Consider the following 24,192-nt stretch of genomic DNA (forward strand, 5'->3'; position numbering starts at 1 on the left):
ATCTCCCTGTCCACTTGGTGGTCATCTATCGCCCACCTACCTCTACTCATCCCCCTTCTGCCTTTTTCTCTCACATTGAATCCTGGCTCTTTCTTTCTCTCCTCAGACTGCCCTGTTCTTCTCCTTGGGGACTTCAACTGCCATATTGATGACTCCTCTCTCCCGTGGGCTTCCCGCTTTCTCTCTCTAACCTCTTCTTTTGGACTTCAACAGTGGACTGCAGCCAGCAAACACAAGGATGGCCCCTACCTAGACCTGGTTTTCACTAAAAATATTTCTCTGATTTCTCCATTTTCCCCTTTCCTCTCTCTAACCATCACCTCATCTCATTTTGTCTCTCTCACTTTTCCCCTTCTCCACCTCCACCTACCCCTCGTCTCTGCAGATACCTGCGCTCTATTAACCTACCAGCTTTTAAGTCCAGTCTACGCTCCTCCCTCTTCTTTCTCAGCTCTGCTCCAGAGTCTGACAACCTGGTCAGGAACTACAACTCTGCCCTATCCTCCTCTCTTGATCTACATGCCCCGCTTTCTCTCTGCCGCTCTCGCCCTTTGAACCCCAGATCCTGGCTAAATTCCCACACGTGCATGCTGCGCTCCTGCACTCGTTCCTCTGAACGCCTTTGGAGGAAATCTCACACTCTCACAGACTTCCTTCACTACAAATTTATGCTATCCCGTTTCAACTCTGCCCTCTCTCAGGCTAAACAAACCTACTTTTCTTCACTAATCAACATGCACAAGTCTAATCCACACCGACTCTGCTCTGTCTTTGACTCCCTACTCAGACCACCCTCTGCTGTATGTTCTTCGTCCTCCGTCTCACCTCAGGACTGACTATTTCAAGGAAAAGGTGGAATCCATATGTCAGGTCATCCCCTCTGTATCCTCCTTCCATCCTACACCTCTTCCTAACTCTCCTCCTGCATTCCTTGACTCTTTATCCGCTGTTACAGAGGAGGATGTGTCATTGCTAATCTTCTCTTCTCCCTCTACCACCTGCCCTCTTGACCCCATTACCTCCCATCTCCTAAAACCTCTTGATCCTACTATAATCCCTATGCTCTCACACATTTTTAACTCAACCCTCTACTCTGGTACCTTTCCCGCCTCCTTCAAACATGCAACAGTTATACCATTACTCAAAAACAGCAAGCGTTACTTACCTACCTGTTTTTCTAACGACCGACCTGCCTCCTTCCTGCCTTTTGCTTCTAAACTCCTTGAACGTCTTGTATTCTCTTGCTTGCTCTGCTTTCTCAACACCTATTCTCTCATAGACCCTCTACAATCTGGCTTCCGCACTGCTCACTCCACTGAAACAGCCCTCACTAAAATAACTAATGACCTCCATGCTGCCAAAGACAGAGTTCATTACACTCTGCTCATATTACTCAACCTCTCTGCAGCATTTGATATTGTGGGCCACCATCTTCTTCACATTCTCCATACTCTTAGCATTCATAACAAAGCTCTATCCTGGATCTCCTCTCACCTCTCCCGTTCTTTCAGTGTCTCTTTTGCTAACACCTCTTCCTCCTCTATCAATCTCTCTGTGGGGGTACCCCAGGGCTCTGTTCTGGTACCCCTTCTCTTTTCCCTTTATACACACTCTCTAGGTGACCTAATCACATCTCTAAGGTTCATAATCACATCTCTAAGGTTCAAATATCACCTCTATGCTGTTGACACACAAATGTACTTTTTTTACCCCTGACCTTACACCTGCTGTACAGACTAAAGTTTTTGATGGTCTCTCGGCTATATCATCCTGGATGGCCCTCCGTCGACTTAAACTTAACATGGCAAAAACAGAGCTCCTCATACTTCCTTCCAAACCTGGCCCTATTTCCTCCTTCCACATTACTGTTGGAAGTACTATCATTCACCCAAGCATGCTGCCTTGGGGTCACAATCGACTCCTCTCTCACATTCAAAAGGTAGCAAAAAACTGTAGTTTTTTTCCTCCGCAATATTACCAAGATACGCCCTTTCATCTGTTGCTCGACTGCAAAAACTCTGACACAGGCCCTCATTCTCTCCTGTCTCGGCCACTGTAACCTCCTGCTGTCTGGCCTTCTTGCCTCTCACCTGTCTCCCCTACAATCTATCCTAAACGCTGCTGCCAGAATCACTACTCTTTCCTAAATCTGTCTCAGCGTCTCCCTTGCTGAAATCACTCTCCTGGCTTCCTATTGAATCCTGTACCACACACTCAATTCTCCTCCTCGCTTTTAAAGCTTTACACTCTTCTGCTCCTCCTTAAATCTCAGCCCTAATTTCTCGCTATACACCACCCCGATTCTTATGTTCTGCTCAAGGATGTCTTCTCCCAACCCCTTTTGTATCTAAAGCCCTCTCCCGCCTTAACCTTTCTCACTGACTGCCCCACAGCTCTGGAATGCCCTTCCCCTCAATATCCGACTAGCAACCTCTCTCTCCACCTTTAAGTCCCACCTCCAAATATTCCTGCTTAAGAAAGCATATGAGTAGCTCCATGGCTGATGATCAAGACCTCAAACATTAACCTTGGCCCCTTGCAGAAGCACTTACCAGAACGCCATCCTACTGTCTATGTACATTGTTCTTACCAACAAATTAGATTGTAAGCTCTTCAGAGCAGGGACTCCTTTTCCTAAATGTACTTTTAAGTCTGCAGCACTTCCCCCTTCATGTGTTATTTATATTATTGTCACTTATATTACTGCTGTGAAGCGCTATGTACATTGATGGCACTATATAAATACATACAATACAATACAGGTGTCAGGAGCCAGGGGTTGGGGCCAAGGAGAGGAGGAATCAGCAAGAACGGAGAGAGGTGAGAGGGGGGGGAGGGGTGTGTGTGTGTGTGTGTGTGTGTGTGTGTGTGTGTGTGTGTGTGTGTGTGTGTGTATCTTTTTCACTCTTAAAAAGCTAAAAATGGCAACTTTCACCAGGTTCGACACCTTGAGCCAAAGTTTCGCACATTTTGTAATTATTTACAGAGCTAGAGTTTTAACATCTAAAAGCTTAGACAACCCTGGGCAAACTGTTTAAGGTGGATATGTGAATGCTTCTGTGTTTTTGTCCTTTTTTTTCTTTTTTTAAAGGTCTAGCAGAAAAGCAGATACGATGTAGGTTGTGATACCTTACTGGATCGACAAGAGTTTTTCATTAAACTATAGTGTACAGAGCTTTCAAAAGCTTATAAGTTTCTTCTACTTGTGCACTGTGACACAGAACAAATCTGCAGTTTCTCTAAGACACAGGACCATATTTACTAAGGCAAGGTAAAGGGCCTTGTGGCTATTAAACACTGATCAGTAAAAACTGGCCCCAATCAGAGATATTACATGACTCTTTACCTGCCCGTCGTACAGTAATCTCTGCAGGTATTTGTTTGGCTGTTGCTCTTGTCTTCTTGTACTTTGGGGGTGTGGGGGGGAATTGGCTGTACATTGTTATTTTTGCTAGGTATTTTCTCCTTATGATTAAATGTCTGTGTTGCAAATGAATGCATTTAAAAAAACAAAAAAAAAAAAAAAAGGGTTTCTACATTTTTCTTTTAAAAACAAATCTGAAACTTTAAATAAAATCTTTATGATTTAGTTAATTGTGAAGAATATCCACTGTCTGTGCTTCATTACAACATCAATCCTTCCAATTTAATTTTAAAATGCACACTTTTGTGTTAATGAACTCTCTTAAACAAGTCTTCTTTATGTTTTGTTGAATGATTTATACCTTTGTTTTATGCTGTGTCACACTCCACATATATCTTTGGTTATAATTTGGGCTTTTGGGGATTGTACAAAATATCTGCCTGTCACTTTCTTCATTATGTTATTAAACTTCATATGGAACCCTACACTTTTATTTATGCAGCAACAACTAAGTATGCAGTAATTTAAAACAAATAGCATATTAGGATACAGCAGCTCTGTTAAAGGTTAATGTACCCACATTTCCATTCAAGTCAAAGGGTGTTAACACCCATTCGGGGTGCTTTATCTCATAAGGGAGCTTGATGAATCTGGAATTCAGTATTTTGTCTGATGTGCATAGGGTAGGAGGAACTGTATTTCTGCAGACTTAATTTATAGTGAGCGTCTAAAAAGATAGAGTTAGGACTGACAGTGAAATTTGTGGGATTCTGGCCCCAAAATGGCATGCTAATGGAAAATAAGAGGATTTTTTTTTATCAGGGAGATTTCATTGACTTCTACGAGACAGATATGAGAATGGTAAATATCAGTGAGACGGATTCCAAATCAGTGAAATTCACTGAAAATCAGGGAGAGTTGACATGGCATGCAAGTATATTTGCAAAGGGCAGCATACTTACAGGAGTCTGTGTATCAAGTTTAAGTGAGTAAGTTTACTGGCTATGCATTTCTTTATCCCAGGCAGTGCTGGGAAGCTGTGTAATGCAGCAGGCAAAACAGGGCCACTAACGGGAGACGGGGATGGGGGGCGGGACCTGGGTCAGTGAGTAAAAGGGCCCGGACCCCCTGCTGGCAAACCCGACACGTGGCCTGATCCACAGAGGGGGCCTTCTGAAAGGGGTTGCAGATGGGGCCTGCTGGAAGGTGTTTGTGGAGTTACCTGTTCAGACGGCATGCTATAGGGGGTGGAATGGAGGCTCCCCTGACAGGCACATCCGTGTGCACGTTCCAGCAGGCAGCTCTACAGGCCCCTCCACAGGGCTCTTAACAGTCCCTCTCAATCCTCCAAGGCAGCAGAAAGTCAATAGATACACTCAGATCCTCTCCTCTCTCACAATCTCCCTTCCTACCCTCCCCCCCCATCTCTTGCCGCTATCACCTCTCTCTCTAATTTCTCTCTCCCGCTCTAATTTCTCTCTCTCTCTCTCTCTCTCTCTCTCTCTCTCTCTCTCTCTCGCTCTCTCTCTCTCTCTCTCTCTCTCTCTCTCTCTCTCTCTCTCTCTCTCTCTCTCGCTCTCTCTCTCTCTCTCTCTCTCGCTCTCTCTCTCTCTCTCTCTCTCTCTCTCTTTCTCTCTCTCTCTCGCTCTCTCTCTCTCGCTCTCTCTCTCTCGCTCTCTCTCTCTCTCCTTCCTCTCTCCCCATATCTTGTTCTATCCCCCCCCCCCCACACCCCTTAGGAGCCTACAGTATGCCGAGGGGGTGTGAGATGTGGGGCATTAATGAGGACAGGACACAACGGGGAAAACAAATGGAACATTACGATAAGAAGTTTCATAAATTGACGCTGTGACAAGTACAAGCAGCGTATTTTGTATGTATCTAACATTTTTTTGGCCACATTGATAAATAGACAAATAAGAAGTTTATTAGATATGTTTCTTACCTTCAACGCAGATCGATATCCGGGAAAACTTACGCTGTTGCAGAAATGAAACGGATTTCTTGATGCTAAGGAAAAGGAGAAAAAAATGTATCTCTTTTAATTGCATTCTAATTGATGACAGTGGCAATCTGACACACAGGAGAAAGATGATGATACACACATATATATACATACATATACATACATATATACATATATTTATACATATATATATACTGTATATCTTAATTTGATGCTGATTGACGCAATATAGAAATGTCTCTCAAAATGACCCTGGTATAGAGACGCCGTAGTGGTAGAGATGTAGATATCTACTAGAAAGTTTTGTTCTGGTCATCAGTTATATAAAAGCTAAATGGGGCAGTCCCCCCTAGGACGTAAGGGACGAAAGGGAGCTAATTCCAGTGACATATTTAAAGGGCCTCATCTGGGTAATTGATGTCCTATTTTAGCCAAATCTGATGCTTATAAGCAGTGCTTTCTTTATAAGCATACTGGTGCCGATAAACGGGAAAAGCGCATGGTCTGTTACCTTCTCCTGCTCCTCGTCTCCACCAGTGACGTCGCATTGTCATGGCAACGCAGCGCCGTGTGACATTGTGGTGTCACGTTGTCATGGTGACGTGTCGTCAGAAGGAGAAAGGAAGATAAGGTAAAAGATGCCCAGAAAGAAAGGTGGCACGTACCGACACAAAAAAAAGCCCTGCCTATAAGTATTTTTTATTTAATTTTTCAAGTTAGACTTGGGAGGGGTTTGGTTTCCTCTGGCTGCTCCCAATTTCTCTGATGTCACTGTGTGTTCAACAAGAGCTCGTACAGCCAGAGATGCTCCTTAATGTCCAACTTGAGATCCTAATGTTTTAATGTAGGCTGTATGTTAATAGGTTTTGGTTTTGTGAGTCTGAATAAATATGACTTGTTCCCAGATGACTTTGAACACAATGAAAAAGCTCCTCTTACCAGAATGAATGTTTGTTAAAACATAATATTTACCACAGAAACACAGTGGTGTAAAGTTGTACCCGGATTAAACATTTTTACCCTGAAATCACTCAAAGACTTCACAAAGTATGGAACAGTTTAGATATTCATATTTATTAAGTGGTGCTATTTTAAACGACACATTTTATAGGGCCACAATGTGTCTTCCAGCACCAGACTGTCATGTGGAATACTGCCACTTAATAAATATGGGCCTCAGTGTCCACAAATATCTGCAAGAAGCACAGGTTTCAGTGGTCCAAACCATTGTAGTGACCTTTCCAGAACGGTCATGCACTCAATAGTGCTAAAAATACAGTATAGTGCTAACCATACATTATAGTGCAAAGCATACAGTATTTCCCAAATACTCAAGGTGCACCCTCCTTACAAGTTATCCATTACTCATTACTGTCATAGTAGTATCAGCAATGTTTTGGTTGTGTATCGCTCAAATAAGAACAGAATAATTGCCAATGTAGGTCAGACCAAATTATTTAGCAAGCCCACTATCTTGTCTCCACTAGGGGCAAGGATAATACTGTGAGACCACATCTAAGAGGTATCACCCACTCCCTGCCTTCAGATATGTCTATCCCGCTGGTACACATTCATCCATTTTGTGGCTGGCAGCCATTAGTCAATACACTCTCACACAAAAGCTTCCAATAGTTGCCACTTTTGGAGACTAGTATTGGCAATTCTTGTGTTCTTATTTAATCAATAAACAACAAGCATCACTCTCTGTGAGAAACCCTGTCAGTTATATAGAAATGCCTGCCCCAAAATACAAACTGCAACAGGCAAACACGAGACATGAATGATCTCTGCAGCCAGCCAAACATAAAGGTTTTGCTGGAAGGCGATATTAGCAAAAATATAACAAGTATCAAGGTTTTCTCCTTTCAAAATGCAAATTCATATACGCAGGATTTATGTTTAGACATTTGACAACGAAGGCCACACTGTGTCTAGGGATGATCATCTTTATAGAAAATGACGACTACCTGTTGGCTGCAGCTCCCTGAAGTAAATGGTGACTATTTTCACATTGCTCCCATAATCTCCCATTGAAACCACACTGGAATGAACAGGCTGTGCTTGATAATTGCATGTGTTTTCTGTGCCTGACAGGAAGAAGCCCCGTCGTGTCTACAACATGTTTTAGGAATTATGAACTTTTAAAACTGTCCATACATTTATTTTTGTTTAAAGATACTTCAAAACAAACACAAGTTATAAAAAAAAAAAAAAGATACTTCAAAACAGTCTCATCACTTGTAGCAATCTCCTTTATCAGATAATGCTAAACAGAGTCCAGAATGGGCGAGATGGTATCTCTACGGGCAAAGCCAGATTACATATAAGAAGTCGTACATATGGGGTGTGGAAACAGATGTTCTTTTTAGGTCTTATTTTGGTTTGAAGGATAGCTATAAACATTGCTAGTCATAAAGCAAAAAAACAGGAACTCTCTTTTTCCCCACAACACATTCAACACAGTAATTTAAAAAAAACAAGTTTTATTATATGTTTTCATTCTCATTCTCCCGACATGCTCCCCTTATCACCAGCTTCTCCCTAACATGGTCCCTTCCTCTACCTGCTCTCCCCCTCTCTCTCACTCCCACCTTTCTCTCTTACTTTCCCCCTCTCACACTCCCCTTCTGCCCCTCTTCTCACTTCCCTCAACACCCCTCCCCCCATCCCCAAGTTCTCTCCCTCCCCCTCTTCTCTCACTCTCTTCAATAACCTTCTCTCTCACTCCCTCCCCCTTTATCTCTCTCTCCCTCCTCTTCTCACTCTCATTCCCCTCCCCTTCTCTCTTACTCTCTCCCCTTCTCTCTCACTCCCTCCTCTATCCTCTCAATCACTTGATACCCTCTTCTCTCACTCCCTCCCTTCCCTCTCGCTCCCTTCTCTTCTCTCACTCCCCCTCTTCTCTCTCCTTTCCCTGCCCCTCTTCTCTCACACTCCTCCGGTCCCCGATCTTCTCTTTCTACGAGGACAACAGGGATTAAATGGACCACCAGACAAGAAAGATATGTCAGAATCAACAGATGACTTCTTGGATACATTACTGGAAACGTGTCATTATTAGATACAATGCATTAATCCAAGGATCTGCTTGTGTTAAGGCTGCACCAAAGGAGGAATTGTCTGATTGATTATTAACTCTTTCACTGCAGGACACATTGCTCTACATTTATAGTTGGCTTCATCAATCTTCAGCTATTTATGTTTTGTTTTTGGAGGTAACAGTGTAAATAGTTAGCCAGATGTGATATCATCTGTGATATTGAGTTGTAAATGGAAGGTTAAATGTTCTAAACACGTTCTAGATTTTTACACTTCACATGGACTTTGCCCTAGACATTCTGTTGCTAACGGATGTGATGACTGTGACAGCAGCAAGGCAGTACGGAGTCTGGTTCCCCTTCTCTCTGACACCCCGGGCCCTAACTGGGGAGTGGGGCATGTGGAGCGTTACACGGTGGCGTACGGAGCTCAGCCATTTGCAGAAGTTGGGCTTTCGTGGGGCCTAACTTTCGTTTAGGACGGGTTCCCACTGTCACTGAGTAAGTTTTTACACGCACCGCTCCACATGTAGGGCCTAGAGAGAGGAGGCAGAATAAACCCTGCAGAACCGAAGGAACAATACTTTGGCTGCTAACGTAAGTGCCAGCGCGGTGCACTCCCACACCACTCTAACCCTGGTTATGCAATCCTTCAATTCTGTACTGATCTGAGAATGAGTTCACTTGAATGTTTTTTTTTAATTATTGGAAACTCAAACGGTTGGATATAAAATAACCAATTGCATTAAGTATGTATATCTTTATTTATATAGCGCCAAAAGTATACTCAGTGCTTCACAAAGAATACAGTACAGGGAATAATAATACAATAAGCGCAGCAAAATCAGACAATAGGAAAGGAAATCCCTGCCACGAAGAGCTTACAATCTAAGTGCTATGTTGGGAGACTTACAGAGACAGCAGGTGGGGGAATAAGTGCTGTGGATGGCAGTGCTTGGCCACACTGGGTGGTAGGAGTGACTTGGTGTGGGACAATAGCCATGACTGTAGGCTGTTGTGATGCTTGATTTCTCGGGAGAATTTTAAGGTTAGTCAGTATTAAATCAGAAGGTTAACACATTTGCATGGGAGAAGAAGGCAGGGAGGCGTGGGTTAGAGCAGGTGTTTTTATGTCTAGGTTCAGGATTAGGAGAGATCCCCAGCAGCAGGAAGGAGCAGATAGAGGGTGTGCATAGAGGATTTTTGTGGGTGCTTTTTATTGAGGAGTAAAGAAGTTCTTGGGAAAGAGGTGTATAAGTGGGGAAGTTGGAGAGAACAGAAACGTTCACAAAGGAGTGAGGAAACAGTAAACAGAAAAAGCAATATGGGGGGCATAGTGAGATGCAGGAGGACAGACTTCACAGTTATTGGAGGATAGGAAGAGTACAAATAATCACAGCATTTAGAAAGTCAAGTTCTCACAGTTGCAAAGTTGTTGTTGTGGTGTGTGGTGGTGCAGAGTCCAGATTTTCTTGTAGTATTCACCTCCAATTTCAACTCCAAAATTAACTCCACATACACTTTATATGTGACACAGACATATGGCACAGCCACGATAGACTGACTTGAGTACTCTAAACGCTAAACACATTCAATGACTAATAATTAAGGGAGGGGTTTGCCTAATCAACTCACAGAAAAATACCAAATAGTTGTTAATTGTTTAAAGGTCTAATTATTTTGCCTCTTACAATGTCTAAATATTGTTCATGATAAAAAAAAAAATTGAGCAGATTCAGGTATTGCAGGCAGTTCAGGTGGGTACATATTCCCATTGCTAGAGAAAACAATACTGTACTGTATATAACACAATCGTTACCTTGGTTCTATAGTTACTAATACCTTTCTTCAGAATGATGCTCTGAAATTTCTACTGAAGTTTTTACTAATAGTAAAAAGAACAAGTAAACATTACACAAAAGGCAGATGGACGTTTTAACCAGACACATTACAGTCTGTCATTTCTTATCAACAGTCAGTACTAATGAGAGTAAATAGAGACACATTTTATGTAGACAATATGTATTAGAAGTCACTGCTGCATGTGGCTGAAAAGTGCTATTAGCCCCATGTGAAGTGGACACTGAATGTTGCCTCCCTGGCTCTGAAGTAGTTAATAGCATATCAAATTGATCTGTGAATACTTGGTTGCAATACCAATTTATGATATTAATCTTCATTTGTGTTTGCTATGGCACCCACAAGATAGGAAGGAGCTATCGTATAGAAATGCCATTTGCATATCTGTTTTCATATTGCAATGATTAGAAACTCATTAACCCGCAAGGTCACAATAATGGCATTTGCTATGTATATTTGACGTGCCAGGAACTAAAGGCAAGCGTGGGCACTTTCACATGTGTTTCAATGCTAATACAATTCTATAACATTTTACAGAGATTCAAAGTTTTGACGTGTGAGTGGGGATGAGTGTGAGGGTAACCAGGCTATCAATTAAGGTATTATGGCCGGCTGGTTACCTCTGAACCATATTTGTGGGTTTAGTGTGTCAGCTCTTGGACCCATTGGTTGTACATGAAATGTACGTAATTGTGCAACAATAAAGAATTTATGTGTATTTTACCTTTCCAGGGGTGCTAACCAGTGGAGATTCACAGGCTATGAGTTTCAAGGGGGGTTTTGCGGTAAAAGTGTTGTCACATTGTGTCTAGGAAGACGGGGCTAGCAACCCCAAAAATGTATCCGGGAATCAAGTCAGATTCCAAAGCAGAAAAAATTGTTTGCCATGGATTCGTGCACATCCATCCGAGACACAGATCAGTTCAACATGATGCTGTGATGCCGCCTTTACAATTTATATTTGCAATGGCCTCACTTCTTTACAAATTATGCACTTCTTTCTACCAGCCTTATTATATCTCTATCTCTATTCATATATTTCCATTTCTCCTTCCTTCACCACTTTAGTTCACATGAACTCCTTCCTTACCTGCGCCTTCTGTTACTATCAGCTATACCCCCTGCACTAAAACACACCCCTATAAATCATCCTCACACATTCTCTTTCTATCCATGTTTCTCCTCCTTGCTTCTGGGGATATCTCTCCCAATACTTGTCCCTGCCTTAATTCTACATGCTCTCGTCCTCGATTGCCAAATGTAAATTCTACTCCTTCTGGTATCAACCCCTCCAACCTCATACCCATCCCCTGCCACCCTCCCTCCTCAGCCCTTTCTCCTGTGTCCTTTGGAATGCTCGCTCCCTTTCTACCAAGTTCCTCTCTGTGCATGACTTCTTTCTCTCTCACTCTCTGCTCCTCTTTGCTCTAACTGAGACCTGGCTCACTCAGTCTGACTCTGCTCTGGAAGCTGCCCTCTCTTATGGTGGCCTTTCTTTCTCCCACAATCCGCGCCCTGATGGCAGGGGTGGAGGTGTGGGCCTCCCCCTCTCCTCTCTCTGCCGTTATCGAACCCTTCCTATTCCTTCCTGTCTTGCTTTTCCCCCCTTTGAGGCTCACACTGTCCAGATCTTCACTCCTCTCCCTGTCCACATGGTGGTAATCTATCGCCCACCTACCTCTACTCATCCCCCTTCTGCCTTTTTCTCTCACTTTGAATCCTGGCTCTCTTTCTTTCTCTCCTCAGACTCCCCTGTTCTTCTCCCTGGGGACTTCAATGGCCACATTGATGACCCCTCTCTCCCTTGGGCTTCCCGCTTTCTCTCTCTAACCTTTTCTTTTGGCCTTTAACAGTGGACTGCAACCAGCACCCACAAGGATGGCCACTACCTAGACCTGGTTTTCACTAAAAACTTCTCTCGCTGATTTTTCCATTTCCCCTTTTCCTCTCTCTGACCATCACCTCATCTCATTTTCTCTCTCTCGCCTCTCCCCTTCTCCATCTACCCCTCATTTCTGCAGAAACCTGCGCTCTATTAACCTAGCAGCTTTTTATTCCACTTCACACTCCTCCCTCTCCTCTCTCAGTTCTGCTCCAGACCCTGACAACCTGGTCAGGAACTACAACTCTGCCTTAGCCTCCTCTCTTGATCTACATGCCCCGCTTTCTCTCTGCCGTCCTTGCCCTTCTAACCACAGACCCTGGCTAAATTCCCACACGCGCATGCTGCGTTCCTCCACTCATTCCTCTGAACGCCTCTGGAGGAAATCTCACACTCTCGCAGACTTCCTTCACTACAAATGTATGCTAGGGATGTCTTCTCTCTACCCTTATGTATCTAAAGCCCTCTCCCACCTTAAGCCTTTCTCACTGACTGCCCCACACCTCTGGAATGCCCTTCCCTCAATACCCGACTAGCACCCTCTCAATCCCCCTTTAAGACACACTTGCTTAAAGAAGCATATGAGTAGTACCGTGGCTAATACTATACACGATACATAAAGCTTGGCCCCCTGCAGACGCACTTAACAGAACGGTCTCCTACTGTCTCTGTACGTTCTTCCTACCTACCAATTAAATTGTAAGCTCTTCGGAGCAGGGACTCCTCTTCCTAAATGTTACTTTATACTTTAGCACTTATTCCCATGATCTGTTATTTGTATTATTTGTTATTTCTATGATTGTCGTGTGTATTACTACTGTGAAGCGCTTTGTACATTAATGGTGCTATATAAATAGGACATACAGACATACATCCATACATCTGTGGAAGCTAAGAGGGCTCGGATTTTTCCCCACGTCTTCAAATACACCCATCCTTAATTTATAGTAATGTTTGCATGCTTACAAAATTACCAGCAAGTGTATAATGTGGTCATCTTCACTGGGAATCTTCATACCCACTTTACTTGTGATCCTTATAATTCACTATTGAGCCCTAAAGCAATGATCCCCAGAGTGGTGGGTTATTATCACCCAATATGCTGGCAATACATTCCTAAGCCAAACAATGCCGTTTTCCTTCAGAAAGGAAAGGGTAAAAACACATTCTTTGCCATATAAACGTGCATCTTATAGGGAAACCGAGTACATCTGTCCTTCAAGTTATTTCTCCTTCTAAAAAAAACCCATTTAACCAAAGAAAACATTATTGATGCTCTCCAACAGTTATATAGCTTCAGACCCCACTAACCATAGCATAGGGCAGTGGTGCGCAAACTGGGGGGCGCGAGATTGTCTGCGGGGGCGCAGGGGTTTACAGAGGTCCCCGCGCGCTTTCCGAAGTCACTTAAATTAAGTGCCAGGGAAGCGGCAAAGGCCCCTGTAAACCTCACTTACCTTGGCTCCAGCAGCATCTTAGATGCGTCATCATGGCAAATGACACCGCAAGGTCATGTGACATCATGATGCCGACGCCAAGGTAAGAGGAGGGGGGGCGTGGAGAGAGGGGAACTGCCGGCAAAGGGGCAAAGGGAAACAAGTTTGCGCTCCCCTGGCATAGGGTGCTATTGCCAGTAACAGAACAGTTTCCACATATTGGGCAAATATATAGATTTATTTTTTAAACGACCTTTCAACATAATCATCTTCAATCGAAAGATTCAATCACCCCTACATCAAAAAAACCCACGTTCATTTATATACTGTACGAGAAGCAGATATTTTTTCAGTTTCTTTTTCTTTCTAATCTTACCTGATAATTAATGTTCTTTCCCTGTATCCCTTTAAACTAATTGTGCTGTCATCCTCAATGAATAACCTGTACATACAACAGTTTTACAAATAGTTGTATCACAAATAAAATTAGGTAAACATCATAAATTCTCCCCAAAGCATTTGGACACTTGTCTAGTTTGCTTAAAAAGATGATTTTGATCATCTCCATTTAAAGCTGCAGTTCATGCAATATCCTGCATGTGTGGGTTTTTTTTAATAAATCAGTTCTGTAGTAAGAAAAAATACTTTTAGCATTTTCTGTTTTAAAAAAACAACTTTGAAAGACCAATTTTCTTGTATTCTATTTTAACAAGCATGCTTGTTCCTATAGCAACGATTTACATTCCCCCAATTTAAAGATGTCGCCAAACTTTGCCGATCAATAGACGGAGAACGAATTGACCAGCAGCTATGCAGTTCTTTAGGTAATTAGAGATTGCCCACATGAAACTATTGAAGTAAAAAAATAAATAAATTTAAAAAAAAGACTGAACTGCAGCTTTAACTGAACATGCCACTGCCCTTCGTGCAGTTTGGTTCCAGGAGAGCCACAAGCACTACGGTAAGGTTAGACCAGGGCTAGCCAACTCCAGGGCCAGCAACATTCGGTTATTCTGACTGAGCCACTGATTGAGCCACCTGTGCTCAAGCAGGGATGTCCATAAAACCTGACCTGTTGGTGGCCCTTGAGTACTGGATTATACTGTTCTTATGTTTAAAATCCAGTATTAAAGGTTTGTATGTACACTAAACACAGTGATACTGACCTGAGGGAAATTAAGAAACGGGATAGCTAATAGGTAACCTGTTGCAGACACTTAAACCTAATATCATGTGTAAATGAAGGTTTGCTTTGATTTGATAGAAGGTATAATTGTTTAAACATGACAGTTAATTTGTGTTTTATATTGCTTTGTCAATGCTGTGGAAAACTGTTTAACTTTCTCTTCACTCTGTGCTTTTTAATTCTTTTCCATTACTGAGCAGTCACAGAGCAGTAATTTTTATTCTAAAGCTTGAGTAACTAATGAATTATCTATGGTATTCATACATTCATCTAATATATAGGAATATTCTTTATTATGTATATATATATATATATAATAACAAAAATAATAGACGATATCGCTCTGTGGCTAACGAAATGCTTTTATTTGTGAGAGCTTTCGAGATGCACTGATCTCTTCTTCCGGCGATGATATATACAGTATATATATATATACAGTATATATATATATATATATATATATATATATATATATATACAGTATATATATATATATATATATATATATATACAGTATATATATATATATATATATATAAAAATAAATAAATACATAAATAAATGAGAGAGATTGAGCCACCTGTGCTGAAGCAAGGATATCCTGAAAACCTGACCTGTTGAGGGGTGGGGGGGAGGCTTGAGGACTAGAGTTGAGCAACACTGGGTTACGTGATTAAAATCCTTTTATTATACATCAAAACAAAAATAAAACACATGTGAGTCCACTAGCGGACCTTCAGACTCTGTTGAAGGTCGGTCTTTCTGCCGAGTCTTCATTTTTCTATTTGGTTTGGGTGAAGTATATATATATATATGTATGCACACAATTTAATGGGTATTACATCACAGTCACAGTTACAGTTACAGTACATTGCGCAGTACGCAGCACATAAGATTGTTACAGATGAGTTTACAATCTATGCTTTTGATGCTTGAGGCACAGGGAGATAAAGTGACATGGCCCAAGGTCACAAAGAGCTGACACCAGGAAGTGAACCAGGTTCATCTGGTATATATATAGGTGTATGTATGTATATTTATAAGTATATATATATATATATATATATATAAATATACGTACATACACCTATATATACACACACACACACACATTTTGCGGCTTGATGTGTAATATTGTTTAATTTTCCGGTTTGGACCCCTGTTGTTTCTTCGATTACAAATTTAAAGTGCCCAGAATCATTGAAAAATGGCTGGTACGTCATTGGCAAAAGAATTAAAAATCCACATTCTTTACATGTCCACTAGATGCTTTATTTTAATAAGGGCAACCTACTTTGTGATTTTAAAGCATTCATTTTTTTTTTTTTAAAGTTAAGAGAATTGTACCTACAACACTGCCCAGAGTATTCACTGGGGTTTCTGAATGCTGTATCCTTCCGGCTCCCCGCACTGTTCCTGCTGCTGTAGTAATAGGTTTCCTGTGTGGGTCAAAAGATGCAGATCCCTCGAGAACAAAGAAACAGTATGTAGGGAGCTGTATCAAAATCCCCAGGATGTCATATTCCATAAAGCTACCTAGTCTGACACTTTTCTCTGAGTAGATGGCACTCTTGATATATACTGTATATCCACTTACCAACTACGCTCACTTCGCTGTGTACTTAGCAACAACCCTCAAGGCCTCCATCAACAAGTTCCCTCCCTCGCACTGTTAATGCTCGCTCCCACCATCCACAAAACTTCATGTTGGCACAATCTATAGCACATTGTTTAGCAAAATGACAGACACGCTGTTGCTGTTAATCCCTTTTTTTGCCAGACGCACCAGGAAGGTCTTTTGTAAGGATCCCATGCTTTCTCCTCATTGTAAGAAGCTGACGGAGCCCCTTAAATCAAGTTTCACTAGGGGGCTAGAATAAGCCCTTGAGTCAGATACCCAGTGGTGCTATTTATATTTCTTTATGTTTCAGAGATCAAGCTCTGCTACATTCATTCGCTTTACTTCCATTTTCTGTCATTTCATTAACTGTCTATCTTTGCTTTCCAAGCTCTGCCCCTCTCTACATTGAAGCTTTTCTTTCTCATCGCATTTGTACCGATACCCTGTAATCAGCACTGGCATGCCTCCTACTGCTGCATTTGACTACACTCATTTGCTACCTCATAACTGTTTCCATTCGCTTCTTTTTTTTTGTCTGTCCTACTTGCCAGTCCCCTTTGCTTCCATCACCTTTAACGAATACTCGATTTTGCGTGAAAGGGAATCCCTGCCATGAAGCCCTTGCAATCTGTCGGCTTGGTTTCCAGCATGAATAGTCAACACATTTGAGAGCCTTTCGTTCCCACAGTGTTGCACATCCATGAACAGTATCCAGAATGTACACCATACGCTGAATACATGTAATGGTGTATTGGACATTTCCCACGTTCTTAAAGCAGCAGTCCATTCTGGTCACTGGTTGGTTTTTTTTTGCGTCTTTTTTTTTTTAACTTAAGGATCTCATGTTGCCCTTTCCCATGCATTTTTAATTACATTTTTATTAATCTGGTGCTTTGTTTACGAGATCAAACTGTTTAAAGCATGAAAGTGTTTGGGAAGTTAAAATGTTGCTCTGCCCAGAGCCCTGTGCAATCTACTAGTTACCATGGTAACCTTAAAAGAAATAGCTTGTGCATATTCAGAAGGCGAGGTATTAACATTATAGGCTTGTGGGGGAGACTGCTACTTGAAAAGTGTACAAAGCTATATATTTTAGGTAAGGGTGAACAGGTTTGTAGGTTCGAAATCCAAGCTTTTTGAACGTCAATGTTTGTTGGTAAGTTAAAGTCGAACTTCAGAGCAAAATATCTACCCTCAGACAAATAATAGCACAATAAGAGTTAAAACCCCATAAAAGGCTCATCCTCACATTTACACTTTTTTTTATATTTAATACACTGGGCAAACTTTTGTCTTTGTGAAGGGAAAAACTCATAAGTTTGGTCAGTTTATTAATGTTGAAAACTTTAAATCCTGCTTATTTACATTTGTTTAACATATTTTTTTAATTCCAAAACCTGCCGAACTCCGGCAAAACCAAAACCTGCCGAACTCCGGCAAAACCAAAGCCTGCCGAACTCCGGCAAAACCAAAGCCTGCCAAACTCCGGCAAAACTTAGACCTGCCGAACTCCGGCAAAACCAAGACCTGCCGAACTCCGGCAAAACCAAAACCTGCCGAACTCCGGCAAAACCAAACCTACCGAACTCCAGCAAAACCAAAACCTGTGAACTCTGGCAAAACCTGCCGAATTCCAGCAAAACCTGCCGAACTCCAGCAAAACCAAAACCTGCCAAACTCCGGCAAAACCAAAACCTGCCGAATTCCAGCAAAACCAAAAACCTGCCGAACTCAAAAACCTGCTAACTGCAGCAAAACCAAAAACCTGCCGAACTCCACCAAAACCTGCCGAACTCCCGCATAATCAAAACCTGAACTTTTTTAGAACCAAAACTACACCAGTGAAATTACCCACACATACTTGAAATATGTTTGGCCATTAGAAACAAGTACCATTGAGAGATACTTATATGTCTGCAATAGAGTAATACAAATTCAATTGCTGAGGTATTGCCAACGGCAATTTAATTTTCTTGGAATAACATCAAAAGAAAGATAAGCTGCATGAAGTGCAAGAACTGTTTCATCACAAGCTGACCAAACATGTTTTAAACTGCTTATTTGGAATAAATACAGATATGTTCTTCAAAGAACAAGAATGTTATAAAATAAAATCTATATATACTTTTATGCTAAGTTATCATGTTGGACATTACTTAACGGAGAATAATAAATAACGGTGTGCGCTATTGTGTTCATTTTCTAAACAAACAATAAAAGAAAAGTAGTGGGTCAAAAAAAGTGAAATAAAATATTTATTGACCTGAAATTGTTTTTTTTTTAAATTGGCTGTAAAATCTCTCTATTGCGCTTTTACATAATCTTACAAATATTGAGGTAGTGAACACAAAGTGGAAATTTCATATTGGCAAAAAGAACATCTCAGGGGAAAAAAAATCTTTCTTTTCAGGTGAGCCGACAGCAGAGGTCCTCAAGAGCTACCAAGAGGTCAGGTTTAAAGGATATCCCTGCTTCAGCACAGGTGGTGCAGTCAAAGACTGAAGCAGGGATATCCTGAAAACCTGACCTGTTGGTAGCCCTTGAGGGACTGGTGTTGGCTACTCCTGGCCTACAGTATGTCGTCAGCCACAACCAATTTTTAAAGCAATAACATTGTGACAGAGAGTAACACAAAGCAAGAAAAAGTATTAATAATTGACCATTCTACTTGTCTGTTTTTTTAGGACTATATATATATATATATATATATATATATATACAGTGCTCGACAAACCCGGTCGCCAACTCGCCAGCTGCGATCGGATATTGGCTCGTGGCCAGTAGCTTTTCCCCTGCTCTGCAAAAACAAAATCCCCTGCTCGAAAAGAAAAAAAAACCCTCTGGCTGTGACGCGGCTTGGAGTTGCCAGGACTTCAAACCGCCCTTCCTTCTCTGCACGGGTAAGTAATGGGAGGGGGGGGGGGGGGTGCGCGCGCGCGTGCATCTGCTGCTCCTCCTCCTATATATCCTCCTGTATAATTGTGTCACCTCCTGCTTACAAGACCTGCACTGATCCGGTCATGGAGAGGATTGTGGACAGATGCTTGAGGTGGGGGGGAATTTAATGCACTGTAATAAATATTTATATATACTGTACTGGTGTTTCTCCCTCCTTCCTCCGGCGCTCCCGCTGCCCGCGCGGCTCGGGTGCTTCACCCCCGCTCCCTCCGGTGCAGCCCGCGTGGGTCGGGTTTCACTCCCCCCTCCTCCGGTGCTCCCGCTGCCCCACGCGGCTCGCTTGTCACTCCCCCCTCCCTCCGGTGCTCCCGCTGCCCACCGCGGCTCGCTTGTCACTCCCCCCCTCCCTCCGGTGCTCCCACTGCCCACGCGGCTCGCTTGTCACTCCCCCCTCCCCTCCGGTGCTCCCGCTGTCCGCGCGGCTCGGGTGTCACTCCCCCCCTCCCTCCGGTGCTCCCGCTGCCCGCGCAGCTCGGGGTGCTTCACCCCCCTCCCTCCGGTGCTCCCGCTGCCCGCGCAGCTCGGGTGCTTCACCCCCCCTCCCTCCGGTGCTCCCGCTGCCCGCGCAGCTCGGGTGCTTCACCCCCCTCCCTCCGGTGCTCCTGCTGCCTGCACGGCTCGGGTGTCTCTCCCCCCCTCCCTCTGGTGCCCGCGCGGCTTGTGTCTCTCCCCCCTCCCTCTGGTGCCCGCGCGGCTCGGGTGTCTCTCTCCCCTCCCTCCGGTGCTCCCGCTGCCCACGCGGGGTGGGAGTAGTAGCAGGGGTGTGTGTGTGTGTGTGTGTGTGTGTGTGTGTGTGTGTGTGTGTGTGTGTGAGAGTGTGTGAGAGAGAGAGAGAGAGAGAGAGAGAGAGAGGGGTATGGGAGAGAGAGAGAGAGAGGGTATGGGGACAGAGAGAGAGAGAGAGGGGTATGGGACAGAGAGAGAGAGAGGGTATGGGACAGAGAGAGAGAGAGAGGGGTATGGGAGAGAGAGAGCGGGGTATGGGAGAGAGAGAGAGAGAGAGGGGGGGTATGGTAGAGAGAGAGAGAGAGAGAGAGAGAGAGAGGAGGGGTATTGGGAGAAAGAGAGAGGGGGTATACGAGAGAGAGGGAGAGAGTGTATGGGAATGAGAGAGTGTGTGTATGGGTATGAGAGAGTGTGTGTATGGGTATGAGAGAGTGTGTATGTGTGTGTGTGTGTGTATGAGAGAGAGAGAACGTGTAGGGACACCAGAGGTACCCAGTCACCCCCCCCACCCCTGTCAGTCAGTCATCCCCCCCACCCAGTCAGTCAAAAGTCAGTCATAGTCTGTCATCTCACCCTCTGCCCAGTCATCCCACCCAGTCAGACAGTCAGTAATCCCCACTAAGTCAGACATCCCATCACCCCACCCCCCCCAATCACCCCACCCCCCCAATCACCCCACCCCCACAATCCCCCCACCCCCACAATCCCCCCACCCCCCCCAATCACCCCACCCCCCAATCAATCACCCCACCCCCCAATCAATCACCCCACCCAGTCACCCCACACCCCCAATCACCCCACCCAGTCACCCCACACCCCCAATCACCCCACCCAGTCACCCCATCCCCCCACAGTTACCCTCTCTCTGTCTCTCACCCTCCGTCTCTCTCACACTCTCTCCGTCTCTCTCACACTCTCTCTGTCTCTCTCACCTTCTCTCTCCGTCTCTCTCACCCTCTCTCTCCGTCTCTCTCACCCTCTCTCTCCGTCTCTCTCACCCTCTCTCTCCGTCTCTCTCACCCTCTCTCTCCGTCTCTCTCACCCTCTCTCTCCATCTCTCTCACCCTCTCTCTCCGTCTCTCTGTCTCACAATCTGGATCTGGATATCTTATTTACCCTGTATATCTTAACTGCCCTACACTACACCGAAATAACCTATACTGCTTTCTTCCAGATATGACTCAAGCTTCACACGGGAGACATCGGAACCCCCCCTAACCCAGAAGACAGGTAGGGAACACATCCCCTCCAATGTATAACATTGCGGGAATGAGGGTACCTGGACATTGACGGACTGCAGATCAGGTAAGATCCCAGGCGGGATTACTGCTTTAGATATTGTGAAGTGGGGACGTCCAGACACTGGTTAAGGGGTTCAGGAAACTAGTCATTCACATCTGGCTTTTTTTCTAGATTTGACATTTATACACAAGGACTAATTGTAGTATAATGTAATACAATAAATAAACTTATGTCAAAAACGAATGTTCTTACTAGGAATTTATTCAATTTATTTCATTTATGGTTTTTTTAAATGCGGGGCTGGGGGCGGGATTAGAGGCGGGGTTGGGGGCGAGACTAGGGGCGGGGTTGGGGCGGGACTAGGTGGCGAGTAGATTTTTTGGTTCGGCGAGTAGATTTGTGGGTGATTTGTCAAGCACTGTATATATATATATATATATATATATATATATATATATATATATATATATATATATATATATATATATATATATATATGTGTGTGTGTCTAGCCCCCTTACCTTCATTGTAGCTGTGGGGGCAAGATACCGCTGTCTGCCGGGGCGCGCGCGCAGGGACCCCTCTCGGCAAGCTGTAGGAGTGGAGTTGGAGGAAGGCGAGCAGGCGACCCGATCGCCGGGACTCCGCGGCGGTACCTATCACAGTGATTACCTGCGCATGCGCAATAGAGTTGCGCATGCGCAGACCCTCACAGTAGCGGTGGCCATGTTGAGAAATGCTAAGCTGGGAACTACATATCCCAGGATCCCCTGGGGCGGCTAGATCATGTGGGCTGCGAAAGCCAATAGGGCTGCAGCAAGCTCCTAGGGAGAGATTGATACATTTGGCGCGCTTAGAGCATGAGTTCAGTTGGAGCCAGGGCAGAGAAGGGGAATGTAGGGTCTGGGTGTCTGTGGCACCCAGATTAGGCCAGATCACCTCTTTAGGTCCCAGATAGGCCCCACTCACTCTCAGCTTGTGGTTGCTATAGGGAAAGCCCATAGTCAGGGATCTTTCCCCAATAGCTGCCAGTAGTGAGACAAGCATCAGCACAGACACCGCGCAGTGATTTGCGGCCCTGTGGTATGGAACCAGACCACCTACGTTCAGAGACTCTGTGTGGTGATACCATCCGACAGGAGTTCACCCCACGTGGAGGCGGACGCCGTCACTGACGACGACAACGTTGGATCAGACGGATCCTCATTGCGAAGTCGGTCGCACCGGGTGCTGAAGTACACGGCAGGTACCTCAACAAAGGGCACCAACAGTTCACGGGGTAGCGCTACCCCATACGCTTTTGGGTGGGCCTGACATTGGGAGAAGGACACCAGGGTATTGGTGCCTAGCACTGGTTGTACTGGGCTGGGTGTGCATTGTACTGTGTAGTACGGGTTGTTATATTATATGTGTGTGTTCAGTAAAGGTTGTTATTATATACAGTGTGTGTCTACTATTACTATTGGTTCCTGTGAGGGTCTCCTCCCACTATGCTGGGATCCCTCACAGGTGGAGGCTTTGCACCGAGGCGATCAATATATCACCCAGGCACCCAATGGCGAAGGCTTAGGCCTTTGGTGAGCCAACAGGTAAGGGCAGTCTCTTTAGTCAGGGGGAAAGAGGGCTACACACAAATATATATATAATATATATATATATAATATATATATATATATATATGTGATAAAAAATCACTGGCACTCCAATAGAAATTCAATAATGAATAGGTGCATGTCCCATATAAATAATAAAAGTATACATTACCGCATAGCAGCAAAAAGGGAGACAGCACTCAGGTGAATGAAAATAAATGTATTAAATACAGCACATAACTCCGAAGTTATGAACTCCGGAGTTATGTGCTGTATTTAATACATTTATTTTCATTCACCTGAGTGCTGTCTCCCTTTTTGCTGCTATGCGGTAATGTATACTTTATATATATAGATATATATATCTATATATATATATATATATATATATATAATCAGTACCGTGTTAGCCGAGCTTCAATAATCAAAAAATAAATGATGATACCGTTCTGTGGCTAACGAAATGCTTTTATTTGTGCGAGCTTTCGAGATACACTGATCTCTTCTTCCGGCGATGTTACAATGAATGAAGCAAGCAAAAGGTATACTATAAACAGTGTCTCTTGGAATGTTATCTGTGCTGGTCCTTCCCCCGGTGTGGATGAGATTTATGGCTAGAGATGTCAAAAGGTTCCTGAAAGCAAGTGATGTAAGAGTGTGTGTGTGTATCTGTGTGAATATAAATGAATGGAGAGCCCACAGTATATACAGTGCTTTACAAAAGGTGTGTGTGGAATGGGAGTGGATATAAATGGTGTGGGTAGGTGTGGAAATGTGAGAGATTGTAGCACAACTAAAATTGTGTGTGGATACTATGTGGTCCCTATAGGTGTATAGGGATGGAAAAACAAGGAGTATTAGTATGTGTAAGAGATATATATATATACACACATATACTGTACACATACACACTTCATTTTTGTAAAATTTTAAATTCTAAATAACAAGTTTGAAATATACAAGGATACACCCTTTTCTCACTCATGACTCGACTGAAATCCTAATTCTCCACTCATCCTGTCCAGCCTTGTCTACTGCAATCTTCTGCTAGCTGGTATTTCCCTTACCCGCATATCCCAATTACAATCCATCCAAAATGCTGCTGCTAGACTCATCTACATCACTCACTGCTCCACTTCTGCTGCTCCACTATGCAAATCCCTACACTGGCTTCCCATATCCTTTAGAATCAAATTTAAAACCCTAACCCTGACTTACAGTACAAAGCACTAAACAACACTCCCCCCCCCATCTCTGCCCATGTGCTGCCCCCTACATTCTCCTATGCTGCCCTTTCTCTCTGGAACTCCCTTCCACGCAT

At 43.6% G+C, this 24,192-nt stretch overlaps 1 protein-coding gene across 14 annotated transcripts in view; it reads right to left on the reverse strand.

The window, feature by feature from the left end:
• Positions 1-24,192, reverse strand: part of TENM3 (teneurin transmembrane protein 3) — an 816,371-nt gene that overhangs the window by 716,501 nt on the left and 75,678 nt on the right. For all 14 annotated transcript variants that reach the window (XM_075610837.1, XM_075610771.1, XM_075610754.1 and 11 more), the window contains exon 2: positions 5,310-5,374. The gene's annotated coding sequence lies outside the window, so the exon portion shown is untranslated. The remainder of the gene's footprint in view (positions 1-5,309; positions 5,375-24,192) is intronic.

The sequence above is a fragment of the Ascaphus truei genome, chromosome 1, assembly GCF_040206685.1.
Source record: "Ascaphus truei isolate aAscTru1 chromosome 1, aAscTru1.hap1, whole genome shotgun sequence".
Lineage (NCBI taxonomy): Eukaryota > Metazoa > Chordata > Amphibia > Anura > Ascaphidae > Ascaphus > Ascaphus truei.